At 38.0% G+C, this 15415-nt stretch overlaps 1 protein-coding gene across 7 annotated transcripts in view; it reads right to left on the bottom strand.

The window, feature by feature from the left end:
* IMMP2L (inner mitochondrial membrane peptidase subunit 2) overlaps positions 1-15415 on the bottom strand; it is an 886543-nt gene that overhangs the window by 594107 nt on the left and 277021 nt on the right. The window lies entirely within an intron of this gene.

A 15415-nucleotide genomic window follows, 5' to 3' on the forward strand; every position in this document is an offset into this window, starting at 1 on the left:
CAGTTGTAAGGCTGATAACCTTTCTTCCTTCTAAATACAAACTCACCATCAGAGTATATATGGTCCTACCAGATAGCTATTTCTTTAAGCACTAAAAAGAAGCATAGTGATTTTGAATTACGGGAATTTTAAGTAGTTTGAATGGGTTATAAATATAACTCAAAGTCCTTTGGAAACAGAAAGTTATTGAGATATATTCAAAGCCATGATTTCAACACAGCCTAATTTGTTATTATTTAACATTCGCATCCCACTTGGGTAGCATTATGGCTCATGAACTGTAGGGTGATGGAGGAAGCATGCCATCTGCTTCATTGCTAGGAGCTGTGGTCTCCTGAGGTCACTAACGGTGATTATTAACATAGCCTCAAAGGAAACAGTGACTCTGTGCCCAAGGAGGCCAGAAGCTCAAATGTTCTCACTCCAATTCTCTTACTGATTAACTAGGCAACTTCTTAGCAGGAGACCCTTAACCTTGAGCTATCTCTTTAACCCAATCTTTAACAGATTTGATAAGAGCAGTATTTTGCCCCCTTTCATGCTTTTAGATTAGATTACTTTTTTTTTCTTTATATTGTACTCCAGGGATAATATCATTTATCTCACACAAAGGTGTTGGCTGGGTTAATTAAAATATGATTCCAAGATAGACCACAAATTGAAATGCTAAACAATGATTGTTCCCTCATGTCTGTGAGTTCATGAGCCATTGTATAAAAATAGTCTCAGTTCATTCTTTATATCATTACAGAGTGTCTTCTTCACAGAAGAGTAAGGAAAAGTTGGCCCATTCATGCCAGCATATTATCATATTTCAGTATGATAATTCAAGGGATTTTTAATTGGCACTCATTATTAATAATAACCCCAATTTTTCAAATAGAGCAGAGGAAGCAGTCATTTACACATTTGTTTTAGAATTAGAAGGTTTTGCCCCCTATTTTCTCAATTACCATTACCCCCAACCCTAAAACTTCAAATTCTGCTGTTAGAGATGTTACTCCCCCTCAACTCCCCTCCCCCCAAAACAGTTTCTCCAAATGTTTATATCCCTGGAAGATGTAGGATATTAAGATGCAATCAATCACTAACACTGTGTGAAGCCCCACAGGCAGAAGGAACTCAGGAGTATTAGGTGTTTGGGGTGACGGGGGGTGGGGAGCGGAGAAGCAGGGCTAGAAAAAGAAGTAGCAGATGTCTAAGACAAACTTTACCTATTTCACGGTTTTGCCCAAGGCAGCCTTCCAGTAATAGGCTTTAGCTCTGTGGTGGTAGCAATGGGAAAACACAATGGCAAAAAGGTAAACTTGCTGGTTTCAAAAATTCACCTCGACAAAAAAATAGAAGATGAAAAGCGTACCCCTAGGGTAGAGATATGAATAAAACCTCACAATTCTATACAAACTACTATCTTTGCTGGTCCTTGGAAACTTGGAGGCATCTGCAAATCTTGCCCATTCTTCGCTCTTCTAAATTAAGCAGAGCCAAGCCCAGTGACCACATAGGAAACAAAAGCCAAGCCCACCCAGGGAAAAGAGGACCCCAGGCTCAAAACACTGGCATCAGGACCGCACTAGGCCTGTCAGCAAAGCTGGCAGCATCTGAGATTGCATCCCCAGGCATGACTGATCAGGCAGAGCAGTGTTTGGGGAGATGAGAGATGCTTCCATGAAAATTCGTGTCAAAAGCAGCATCTTCCCATTTAACAAACACCTTTATTTAACTCATTCCTTCGCAGCAAACACCATTTTTTTTCATTTTTGTAATACTACATTGTCTCATCATGCTCAAAAAACATGTAAGTAAGCATTAAGAACTGCAATAGGTATAAGTAAAAAATCATTCATGGGGAAGAATAAACAAATGACAAGATTTTTAAGCCAAATCAGAACCATATTATCTTAAAAAACATATTAAGTGTGCAAATAATTGTATAAGTAAGTAGCAAACACAAAAACTATGTGTTTGCTATATACTATGGCCTATATCTTCAGAGACAGTGTCATTTATTTCATTTAATACTTTAAGAATAAAAAGACAGACTTATAATCATTGTAAGTATTTTAAGTATTACACAATGAATAAAGTATTTTCTTCTCTGTGTATATGATGTTAATACAAATTCTAATTGCTGGTAGTAGTGTATTACAGCTTAAAACAATAATCAGTGTTCACACCATGCAAGAAAAGGGAGCAAACTGTAGAATTATCAAACTATGGAATCATGTGTTTAAGTCCAACTATGCCCCACTAAGTCATATGAAAGAAAACTGAGAACATACAAAGACACCACATGGAAATGCTTTCCTAAGCATTTCCAAGCATTTCCTAATCAAAGTCCTCTTAGAAACTTACTTAGAGCTACACCATTCTTGGCCACTTGCACCTTCTCTCGGAGGAAACACATCCATCTTTTCTATCACCAAACCACCACCTTGGTGCTGGATTCCATTCATTCTTCTTCCCTCAGGGACTGCCATCCATCAGTGTTGCCTTCCCCCTTCTGCATCTTTAATCAATCTCTCTCTCTCTCTCTCTCTCTCTCTCTCTCTCTCTCTCTTTCTCTCTCTCTTCTGCAATTTTACCTAAGCAAACAAATAAGCTCAAGCCTCCTGCAATTTAAAACCACTCCTCTCACACATCACCAAGTCCTACCACCCTATGTGCCTTTTCCCTTTCTCACTCAACACATTGAAGAAACAACTATATATCCCAACTCTAATTCTACAGTGTATAATTAGTCTTCAGCTTTCAACAATCTCACATCTGCCTACCCTCAATAACTGTCAAAACCACTCTATTCTCAGAGACCAGGGACACTCCCTTTAGTGAAACCCAATAGAGAATTTTTAGTCCTTATTCAGTTTGTCTCTAACATGCTACACTGTTGGCCGTTAGTTCCTATTTGAAACCCATCCCTTCACTACTGAGGCATGCACATATCTAGAAGCCAGGTTCTTTTTACCCTTCGGTCTGTCTATCAATGCTTCTCTGGCACTTTTCCTGGGTCTTTTTTTTCCCCAATTATACAACATTTATAAGCATCAAACTATGTTTATCAAGCACATTTTGATGCTTATAAATGTTGTAGCAATGACCAAAAGATAGTCAGACTTCTCATTTGAAGGCAAAACCTGGGAGCCATCCATGCTTGTCCCTTCTGATATACTAACAAAATAATGGGCAGTGATCTTTCTAAAATGAAAATCTGAGTACATGACTTCTCTATTTAAAATCCTTTCATATAGCAACCCAAAGTCTTCAAGATAAAGGTCAGCCTTGTTAGCTTTGCACAGGAAGGTGTTTGCAATCAGGTATCTACCTATTTCTCCAGCATCACCGCTGCGTCTCCTTCTTAAGCACCCAATGTTCTGGCCATACTATCTTGGACGACCTATACTTCACACAATGTGCCATGGTCTTTAATATCTCTGTCCATCCGCCATTTCCACATACTGTGTTGTGATTCTAGAATACTTCTCTCCATTCTGACTAACTATTCTTTGTAGTTCAAGATTCAATTTAGGCATCACCCATTGGTATCTGCATGCTATTCACCTTTGCAATTCCTACCCATTACACCATCAGGTATGCATGCATGTGTTTGTGTGTGTATCTTCCCCACTGATCTGAAAACCATCAATTCGCTTTTTCTAGTGCCTACCATGTAGCTGCCCATTAAATGGAGCAAGAGGAAGCTCTACCTTAACTTTAAAAAAAAAAACACTACTATATTCAGAGAAAATGTGTCAAGTGAATATACTATAGCATAGATTCTATTACCTGAAAGTTATCATTACCTGCCTCCCATTATGATAAATAAACTTCAGTGTTACCTTAAAGAAACCTCTTCTACTGGTCTGTTTTTCATTTTTTCAAAATGTTCGGTATTATTCTTGAGCACAGTGACAGAATGCAATCTCCAGACTGAAAGTCTAAATGCATTCCATTTATCATGAGTATTGTATTTAGCAACTTGAATTCTTTTTATGCAGATATAATCCATCAATTATCTCATATTTATCAGAGTTCATTATAAAGGATTTTTTTTCTCTTTTAAAAAAATATGAAGCACAAGAGAAGAAACCTTATGCTATTATGTGAGCAAATTAGCTGTCAAAAGCAACTTTTAAAAGGCTTACCAAATAGCATCCTACCTTTTAGAAAGGAGCTTCCAAGGTAAAGAGTTTAATCAAAGTAACTTCTACATGATACCTATGTTTCAATAATTTACAGACTGCAACTATGACCTGAAAAGACCCCATCTAATGAAACTGCAAGTATTTATCTGCTTATTTTCTTACGGCATTTTTTGTTCAGTCCTCTGGAAAGAAACAATTGGATTTTGTTGATGTTATGCATACAAAAGAGGCATCTCTAAAAGGAGCACTTATCCCTCTTGAAAATGCCCTACCCAAATTTTCTGTGCAAAACCTACCTCCAAAAAAAAAAAAAAAAAAAAAAAAAATGGACCTACCGTATAGCAAGTTGCTCAAAGTTTACAAGTCACCCTTAACCTCTCTCTCTCTCTCTCTCTCTCTCTCTCTCTCTGGCCACATCTAATCAATTGGCCAAAACTGTGTATTCTATTCCTGTATATCTTTCCCATCTATCCACTGACTTATTCCCCACTTTTGCCCTGGTGTAGCCAGTATCATCTCATGCTTGGATCACAACAATAGCCTCTCAACCAGATACTCCTTTTCTACTTTTGCCCCTGCTTCTGTCTATTTTCCACAGGGCAGACAGAGCAATCATTCTAAAACAAACATGATGAGGTTAAAACTCTCCAATTACTTCTACATTGTTTAGAACAAAATCTAAAAGCCTTAATGCAGTTTCCAAAACCCTCCAAAACAAAAAAACAAAAAACAAAAAAAAACCCAAAAAACAGCCTCTCTCTCTTCAGGCTCATGTAGTGTAACCTCTCCCCCAACCATGCTGGCCCTCTGCCACACTTCTCTATCCTACCTTAGGATTTCTGTTTATGCTGACGACCCTATACAATCCCCACTTTACTTTTTCTAGCAAAGTTCTCATTCTTTGGATCTCAGCTTAAATGTCATGTCTACCATAAACTTTCCCTGACTCCCGAGAATAAATTAAATTGAAACTCTACTCTCCCAAGTCACTGCACACTGCCCCTTTAGTGTGGTTAATCACATTTGAAATTATTCATTCATTGTACATCTACCTCACTAGTTAAGAACCATAAGGAACCATTGCTTCTTGTTCACCACTATAATCTTGAAGCCTCGTACAGTGCTTAACATGTAGTAAGAGTCCCAAAGAAACCACTGCCTGGCTGATACCTATGCAATTGCAAAAATGTTGATATGTTAATAGAAATGGGAAGTGAACAAAAGTAGAAAGGGGCCAGCCAAGCTCACTGTAATGTTGGGCCTGGGCTTGAACCCATTGAGGAGCTCTGATCTTCTCGACAGTGCTCACTTAGCCCTCCTCTTTGTGCCCACATACCCCAGAAAAAAAGATAAAGATCTGCTACTCAGTTTCCGATTTGCTCGGCAATCCTTTTGCACATTCTAAATAATCTAGCCCAGCTTTGCAGTAGTCAAGCTTCCATACAGTTATCCTGTAACCATTTCTCTTCCTCTCCAGCTATCCTCCAAGATTTCAGCCTGTGTTTCAGCCCAATTCCCCAGTAAGTGCTTTTCTGCCTCAAAATCCAGGGTAACTCGGAATCCCAACTAAATAAAGATGAAATCCAGGCTAGCCCTTTAAGACTGTTCCCAACTACAGCCACCAACCTGAATCTTGAAAGGCAGCCTTCTCTCCACAAAAGCATCTACCTGCCCCAAAGGGACATTTTGCAGAATCAATGCAGGCTTTCCACAAGAGTTACACTGCTAGCCCTTATCCCCACAGACTCATCTCTTAAATTCAAAGTTACCAAAGGAATATTTGTTATAAAACTCATATCTTGATTTTTCTCCAAGATTTGTATTCCTGGCTTTTCTTCTTATGGCCTGTGGGATATTCTTAATCTCTGCTTTTCCATCCATTCATTCAGACACTTACGGGGAATCTATTGGGTGCCAAATACAATGCTAGACCTTAAGGAAGCAATCATAAATAATAAATAACTTTTCCTGGTGAACAGATCGCTAAGATTATAGTACATCTAAGAATATAATACACCATAATACACTAAGAATATAATACAAGTATGTATTTAGATGCTCTGAGAGTCTAGAGAGCAGCTAACTGATCTAGAGGTCTTCCCAGAGGTGGTGATAATGGAACCTTGATGGATGATCAGAAATTATGTTTTGAATAAAAACATTACAAACAGAAGGAACACCTTGAGCAAAGTCCAGAATCATAACATATCAGAAAACTCATAGTGAAATAAAATTAGCTCAGCACTACTGGCATATAAGCTATGAAGCCCCAAGTTAGTGGGAATGTGGGCTACAAGGAAAAAAAAAACAGGAGTAAGATCACAGATAGCCTTTTTTAATTTGTCACACTAAGGAGAGTGCACTTTGTTCTCATGGCAAATGACACCTATGGAGAAGACTAGTCTAGTCAGATATAAACTTTAATAGATACTTCTAGAGGATAGTGTGGAGAAGAGATTCAAGGGCACAAGACTGGGGACAGGCACAGAGGGGGTCACAGTAGTCATCTAAGAGATAACAAGGCTTCCACCAGCACAAAGACAGTAGGAATGGAGGAGAAGAAATGCATGTGAGAAATTGGAACTCACAGCCTAACAAGGAAGATCTGGAAAACTAAATGTAATAAAAAGTGATATACTCTAAGTTAAAGGAAATGCTAGGAGACCAGAGAACAATTATTTTATCATGGGAAGTGGGATCATGATGAACAGGGCAGATAAGCTTCTGTTTTGAGGTTACATAGAGTTCACGTACACTTTTGCAGGACGTCAGAGGTTCGGGGCATTTATTCCACCCAATTAGGGAGAACTTCCTGAGGAAGCTGGATCTGAAGGGCTCTTAAGCTCTGGATGTACCTCCAAGACTGGGGGATATCATGCCCCAAACTTCGAAAGTGGATGGAACATTCTGAGAACTAATAATTATGCCTGGATGGAGCACAGGAGGCATAATGGGACAGAGTGAAAAGGGACCAAAAGTAGGTGTGATCTAACGCTAGAAGGGTGAGTATACCTGAGTCATCAGCTTGACGTGCAACAGGCTCTGCTTGGCTTTGAGGAGCACATATATATTGTTTCTTGACATTTTTGAAAAATAATAACCTAACATTTCCTCAGCCAACACATAATTTTGAATGTCTTTCCATGGGAGGAAAATGTGCTTGTCTAACTTTTATTTACTCTGGCAATACCACCCCAAATCATTACTTGCACCTGACTTTTTTTTTAATTTTTTTTTTTAACGTTTATTCATTTTTGAGACAGAGAGAGAGACAGAGCATGAATGGGGGAAGGTCAGAGAGAGAGAGGAAGACACAAAATCTGAAACAGGCTCCAGGCTCTGAGCTGTCAGCACAGAGCCCGACGCGGGGCTCAAACTCACGGACCGCGAGATAATGACCTGAGACGAAGTCAGACGCCCAACCGACTGAGCCACCCAGGTGCCCCTGCACCTGACTTTTAACTACACCTGTTTTTTTCCTCAGAAAACAAAACAAAAAAAAATTAGTCAAAGTCAAAAACACAATATAGCAGGGAGCTCTAAGCAGTCAAGTTAGTGAGAACAGCTCAGCAATTCCTACAAGAAAAATTTACAAATCTCTGATCTGGTACTGTAGCCTTTTAAAAAGCAAAAAGTCATCATTACATAATATAAAACATTAAAAATTCCATTAAAAGGAAGGTGAAAATGAGTCTAAGTAAGATGCACTCATACAAAGAATTTTTAACAGTAACTGAAGAGAACCTTAATTATTTTACTTACTTTACTTGAACCTCTCTAAAAACTTTATTGCCAGTAATTTGGGCTGATGAATGTAGTCAATAAAGAAGAGCCTTGATTTTAACACTCCTCCCTCAAAGCTTGTCCCTCTTGTGGTTTTCCAATGGGCTATTGTTAGATTCATTTACAGTAAAATAATTACCAGCTCCCTAAGCAAGACACATAGCAGGTTATCTATTGTCCCTTAGAGGACTGTTGGACTATTCTTAACAAGCATTCTAAATTACAATAGCAGCTTTATTGCAATTAACAAACAGACGCGAATCACCAATCCAGTTATATCTCAAAAGAGAGAAGGGTTTTCTGAAGTAGACTGCTGTGGTTGTTTTCTGAACAACTGTTTTGCAACCTTAAATTCAAAAACCAGTCTTGAAGCAAATAGGCACATGTCCCAGGAGCACGGAATACAGAGAGAAAAGCTTTTCTTGCCATTCCCAACAGAAAGAGTAACAGTTTAGTGGTTTAAATTGTTTGAGAGAAATTGAGAGAGTGCTGACATGAAAAGACGCCTGCATTCCCCATCGGTACTTACAACACTCACACACTAGCATTGACAGCCCTGTCTGTGGGACATCCCACAGTCCTGGGTCCCAAAGCAGTAGCCACAAGGCATGACTCTGACCTTCCATTTACACGGACATTCTAATGTTGAGATGTGTCAAAAATTAAACTTGGCAAGTTTCCAGCTTATTTGAATTTCTTCATGTTTTTGAAAAATGCAATTGCACTCTGCATATTCACTGGAATCCCAGAGAACATGTGTTCACAGGGACTCGGGCTTCAGGTCGTGGCCTGTAAGTCAATAAGCTCTAAGTGCCCACTAACGTGGGGGGAGACCTCGAATCAGATATGGATGTGGCCCAAATGACACTTTCTATGCAAATAACACTCATATAAACAGTAACACTAACAGTAAAACACTCTTACATAAATATAGTTGGAAAGACAAACTCAAGTATTTCTGAAGGAAACCAGTTTGTTACAAAGGTAGTTTATGTTCTAGATTGAATTCCTAACGGCTTTGGACCAAGATTATCATTCCCCACTAGGATAGCTCCACTTCAGCTATATCCTGTAACTGCCCCTCACTCCAGAAACAGTTATGGGAGAGTTGGCAGGAAAAGCAAGTAATTGTATTAAAGTTTTAATAATAAAAATTCCACACTTTTAACACATCAGATAAAGCTTACTTGGACGTGTGTGTGTGTGTGTGTGTGTGTGTGTATTGTGCCCATGAGTTACTTACAACGCACACTAAGGTTTAGCATATGTATGTATTTTGCAATTCTTCCCAACCTTTTCTTCCCTAGGGCATATAGACTAAATTGTGGCCTTTGAACATGAGTAAATATGCAAACAGGAGTAAATATGAAACAGGAGTAGATATGGAAACCTGCTTGTGCAGCTGGAAGTAACTGACCTGAAGTTCCAACCCCTCTTTAAGCCTTCATTTCTCCCACCACAACCACTGTCTTTATAAAATGACACTTTTATATTGTTAAAAATTCCATCAGAACTGATGATTTTAAAAATCAAATTAACACCTGAAATCCTACAGCTCAAAGATAACCATGGTGAATGCTTCAGTACACATTATTCCATTTATATCTTTAGGCACAGACATAGACATATGAGTTACACACATCAAGCATGAAACTCTGTAATAATATATAATTTATACACATTTGTATGAAATTGCCAACTGAATACTTTTTAATTTTTAAGCTAGGAATTTGAAGATGAGGAAGGAAAACCTAATGAAGCATAGTCGTTTATTTATAACATATTTTATGATTTTCTAGTTCATATTCATTGTACTATTCTGCCTTTCTCACATACACCAATGATCTAGTTTTTGATGACCAAAACCACTTCCCTAGAATCTAGGTCTAACTTGTATCCAGCAATGAGACTCAAGACTCTAGCTCCAGTCCAAATTTCAGATCCAAAATAATCATTTTTGACATGAGTTTCTGGGGCACTGAAAAAAATTTTGATGAGAATGAAATGTTTTTCCTAATCATTACAGGATGAAACATGGAGGAGGGTGCCTGGCTGGCTCAGTTGGTAGACAGTATGCATGTAACTCTTCATCTTGGGGTCATGAGTTCAAGCCCTACATTGGGCATGGAGCCCACTCTTTAAAACTTAATTATTTTTTTTTCAAAAAAAGAAATGAAACATGGAGAAGGAAACTTGAACTATATCTGAATAATCAACAAAAGGCAAGGCACAGAAGTTGTCTATATGGAGCAAGTCTCCTATACTATTTTTATAATCATAGGCATTCAAAAATATTTTTTTTTTTACTTTACTGGTGGAAGAGAACAAATCTTTTAGAATAAGAGCTATTATAGGGGGGCCTGGGTGTCTCAGTCAAAGTATCCGACTTTGGCTCAGGTCATGATCTCGCGGTTGGTGAGTCTGAGCCCTGCATGGGGCTCTGATGACAGCTCAGCTTCAGATTATGTGTCTCCCTCTCTCTCTGCCCCTTCCTCCCTCCCCCCCCCCTCTCTCTCTCTCAAATGGAATAAATGTTAAAAAAATTTTTTTTTAAAGAATTAAGAGTTATTTTATGCAAGTGGTAAGACTGGAACCAGACTTTGAAAATTGGCTAATATTTACAAAATATCAGAATAGGAGCAAAACTGGTCCTAAGCATGGTCTTGGCAAATGTAGTGATCTGAATGGTGACCTCTGCAAACAATAAAATCATATGCCCATGTCCCAATACTAAGAAACTGTAAATGTGACCTTATTTGGAAGAAAAATCTTTGTAATTAAGAAGCTTGAAGGGGCGCCTGGGTGGCTCAGTCGGTTAAGCGTCCGACTTCACTCAGGTCACGATCTCGCGGTCCGTGAGTTTGAGCCCCGCGTTGGGCTCTGGGCTGATGGCTCAGAGCCTGGAGCCTGCTTCCGATTCTGTGTCTCCCACTCTCTCTGCCCCTTCCCCGTTCATGCTCTGTCTCTCTCTGTCTCAAAAATAAATAAAACGTTAAAAAAAAAAAAAAAAAAAAGAAGCTTGAGAGCATCTGGAATTAAAACAGACCCTAAATTCAAAGACAGGTCATTTGAAGAAAAGGGGAAGCAATCAGGAACACAAGAGGGTGGCCATGTGAGGAAGGAGGTAGTCACTGGAGTGGTCCTTCTATAAGCCAAAGAATGCCAAAGACCCAAATTCTCCCTCATGGCCTCTGGGCAGAACTAATCCTGCTGATACCTTAATTTCAGGCTTCCAGCCTCCAGCATTGTGAGAGAATAAATGTCTATTGTTTTAAGTCATTCTGTTTGTCACAGTTTGTCAAAACAGCCCTAAGAAATGAATACACTAATCATATATTGGGCACTTACTATGGCCCAGTGTTTTCCAAACACTTTAGATGGATTAATTCATTGAATCCTAAAAACAATGCTATGAGTTAGAAATATTATTGTCTCCATTTTATAAATGAGGAAACTGTAGTACAAAGAGTGTATGAGGTGTGATCACACAGAAAGGGACAAAGTCAACACCAGAACCCTGAAAGTCTGACACCACAGCATGTGCTTTTAACTACTATATTATACTTTCTTTTACCAGAAGAACAAAGTGTACCTTGGGTATAAAGGGAGATAAGCAGACATATAAAAAGGTCAGTTTACAGGGACCTTGAAAAGAAGACAAAAGATTTTCTCCATGACACAGCAACAAATTGGTTAGGCTTTTAATGTATTGCCAAGTACATTGGTTCAACCTTCAACACATATCTTGAATCTGCCTGCTTTAATCCACTTTTAAATAACACTGTTCCAGAATAAGCTACCAACATCACTAACCTAGAACAAATATCAACCTCCTATGTAGTAGCAAAGTTTTACTCTTGCCCTTTTGAACCATTCTCCACACAAGCCTCATTTCCCTTTTAAAAACAAGTCATCTCACTTATCTTAAAATCACCAATGACTTCCCAGTGGTCATAGAATAAAATCCAAAGCAAGGTCCTCCATGATCTGGCTTCCTCTTCAACATCATCTCATATCATCACTCTCATCCTTCATTATGCTCCATCAATAATGGGCTCCTTTCTGTTTTACAAACACATCAAGCCCTTATCTGTCTCTGGGCCTTGGTAATTATTGTTTCCTCTGCAAGAAGTCCTTTCTTTCCCATTCCTGTGTGGCTAGCCCATCCTCACCCTCCAGATTCCAGCTCACATGGCATCTCCCAAGAGAGGTCTTCACTCAGCACCTACCTCAGGTGCTGTCCTGATGTCACTCCATCATGTGTTTATTATTGTCATAGCACTTACCACAATGTAAGAATCTCATTTATTTACTTATATACTATCTACTGTAACAAAGAGCAGAATGTCCAAGAGGGCAGGGAACTTGTATAGCTTTTGTGCCACTAAAACACAGCACCCAAAACAGTGACTGGCACATAACAAACACCAGCAAACATTTGTCATAAGCATTGAGGAAATTGCATGATGGACTAGGATTCTAAGAAACTTGGTCTGTGTAGCAGAGTACAGGATGGCTTCCAAAAAGGCACAAACTAGAGAAATACACAGATTAGGAGGCTATTAGTGCAAACTAGTGGTGAATGTTTGAGGGCCTGGATAAGAACCGCGTAGGCAAAAACAGCAAAGAAAGACTGAAATATAGAGACCTCTAGGAGATAAAGGCAAAAAAATTTGGTGACCCATTAAATACACAGGATACAGGAATAGTAATGTTGAAAGTCAAGAATTTTCCCAAGCCTTAGAGCTCAGGTTCATGGAATACTTCCATAACATTTAGTCTACACTTCATAATTTCATTTTTGGTCTATCCAACAGTAACCAAACATAAACTAAGAACCAGCAGAGATACTCAGGAGGCTTACTAAACTTCACAGAAGTTTCACCCAGTGCAACTAATGTGAGAAGCATCATTGTTACCAAAACCAAACAACAACAATGCAAAACCTATTATATCCATGTTTACCAGAAAGAATGCTAGACTGAACAGCCGTAAAAGTACATTATACGTAAGGGTCAAATACATCAGGGTACTCTGCTGCAAATCACAGATAGAAATTGATGTCAAATGGCACTAAAACCAAACAAAAACCAAACAAACTTGATTTCAAAAGGTTATAAGGCAGGTAAGTCATGGCAGGTAAGTCAATGATCCTCTGAACATGACAGGGCACTGGTTTTTCTCCTGAAAGGAGACTACAGGAATGGTGGACAGCTGCGGTTGTTTTTACAGGCACCATAATGCTATTTAACTGTAACAATTAATGCATCATAATTATTGTAAGTTATTTGATGTTATTTTGATCATTTTAATGACTTCCAGTGCTCCACCAAAATTTTCAGTATCTAAAACGATCTCTAAATAAAAAAATATTTCACATTAAAAAATTTTTTTTAAAGAAAAAGGGGGGCACCACAGTGGCTCAGTCGGTTGAGGGATCAACTTCAGCTCAGGTCAGTATCACACAGCTCATGATCTCAAGCCCCGCGACGGGCTCTGTGCTGACAGCTTGGAGCCTGGAGCCTGCTTTGGATTCTATGTCTCCCTCTCTCTCTGCCCCTAACCCACTCGCATTATGTCTCTGTCATTCTCAAAAATAAATAAACATTAAAAATTTTTTTTAAAGAAAAAATATTTGAGAATCACTGATCTGCAATATTTTAAGCATCATACTAAGTACTATGCAAATACAAATGATTAGGTTGCAGTCTCATAAGGCTTATAAAACTCATCACCTCTTAAGGAAAAGAAACACATACACAAACAATTTATAGAAAGAGACATATGGATCAACTTCTGGTATGATAGCATGAGGAGCTCCACTAATCGGTTTAAAACTAGGAAAAAAAACTGGCAGAATTATTAAAAACTGGTGAAATTACCTTTAAAAATTTAAAGCTTCTTCAAATGGTCCTAACGGCAAATAGCAAATGAAAAAAAAAAAAAAAAAAAAAAAAAAACATCTATTCAAGAAAATCTATGGAAATCGTGCAAGAAAGGCAAAACGGTAACATTTGTACCAACACTGCTCCCTCTCTTTCTGCTCCTAGTTCAGAGATAAATAGTGAAATTTTACAATTATAAAAGGGTCAATTCATCAGGAAGATATAACAATTCTAAGCAAATATGCAGGAAGTAACAATTCACTGAAATATATGAAGCATAAACTTACAGAATTAAAAGGAGAGATAATTCTGCAATAATATTTTAATACTCTACTTTCAATAATGGATAGAATATCTAGACAGAAGACCAAGGAAACAGAAGACTTGAATGACACTATAAACCAACTAACCCAAGAGACATCTAAAGAACACCCCACCAAACAAATGAATATATATTATTTTTCAGCACAAAATGGAACATTCTCCAGAATGTATGGTAGGGATAGAAAAGACAGAAATAATACAATCTATTTTCTGCAACAAAAATGGAATGGGATTAAAAATTAATAACAGGTACATTTTGGGAAACTTATGAATGTGTTTAATTCTTCTTTTAATGCTCCATCAAAATTTTCAGTATTCAAAACGGTCTCTAAAATAAAAAACTCAGGAGGCTTACTAAACGTCATAGAAGTTTCACCCTGTACGACTAATGCAAGAAGCATCATTTTTGCCAAAACCAAACAACAACATAAAACCTATTATATCCATGTTTACCAGAGAGAATGCTGGACTGAACAGCTATAAAAATGCATTATATGTAAGAATCAAATAGATCAGGGTACTCTTCTGCAAATCACAGATACATACTCCTTGCTATGGACTGAATGCTTGTGTTCCCCAAGCAAAATTCATACTTTGAACTCCTAACTCCCAAAGTGATGGTATTAGGAGGTGGGATTTTTGGCAGGTAATTAAGTCATGAAGGTGGAGACTTCATGAATGGGATTAGTTCCCTTTTAAGAACATAAGCTGCTCCCTCTCTTTGTTCTTGAAAATGTGAAAATACAAGAAGATGGACATTAGCACATCCGGAAGAGAACTCTCACCAGAACCCAATCATGCTGGCACCCTGACCTTGGACTTCCAGACTCCAGAACCATGAGAACTAATTTTGTGTTGTTGATAAGCCACCAAGTTTATGGTATTTTCTTATAGCAGCCCAAACTGACTAAGACACTCCTAAATAGCCAATGGGTCAAAGAAAAATCAAAAGGAAAATCAGAAAAAAAAAAATCTGGTAAATGACAGAAAGGAAGCAAACAAGGAAATAAAAGATCATATAGAGAGTAAAAACTAATTCTATCTAGGAAAACCAAGAAAGTTCTGCAGTGGAAGCAACATCTGAGGTAGGTCTTAAAAGATGAGTATGAATTTACCTGAAGACAGGTAAAAAGAGAATAAAGCAAAAATTTAAAATAATAATAATAATAATAAAATAATGATAATAATAATAATAATAATAATAATAAAAGTAGCTTACCAAAGCAGGCAGGTATTGAAGTAGATGATACATTCTACAATAATAAGCACATCAAAGTGACT

Source organism: Leopardus geoffroyi, chromosome A2 (assembly GCF_018350155.1).
Source record: "Leopardus geoffroyi isolate Oge1 chromosome A2, O.geoffroyi_Oge1_pat1.0, whole genome shotgun sequence".
NCBI classification, from domain to species: domain Eukaryota; kingdom Metazoa; phylum Chordata; class Mammalia; order Carnivora; family Felidae; genus Leopardus; species Leopardus geoffroyi.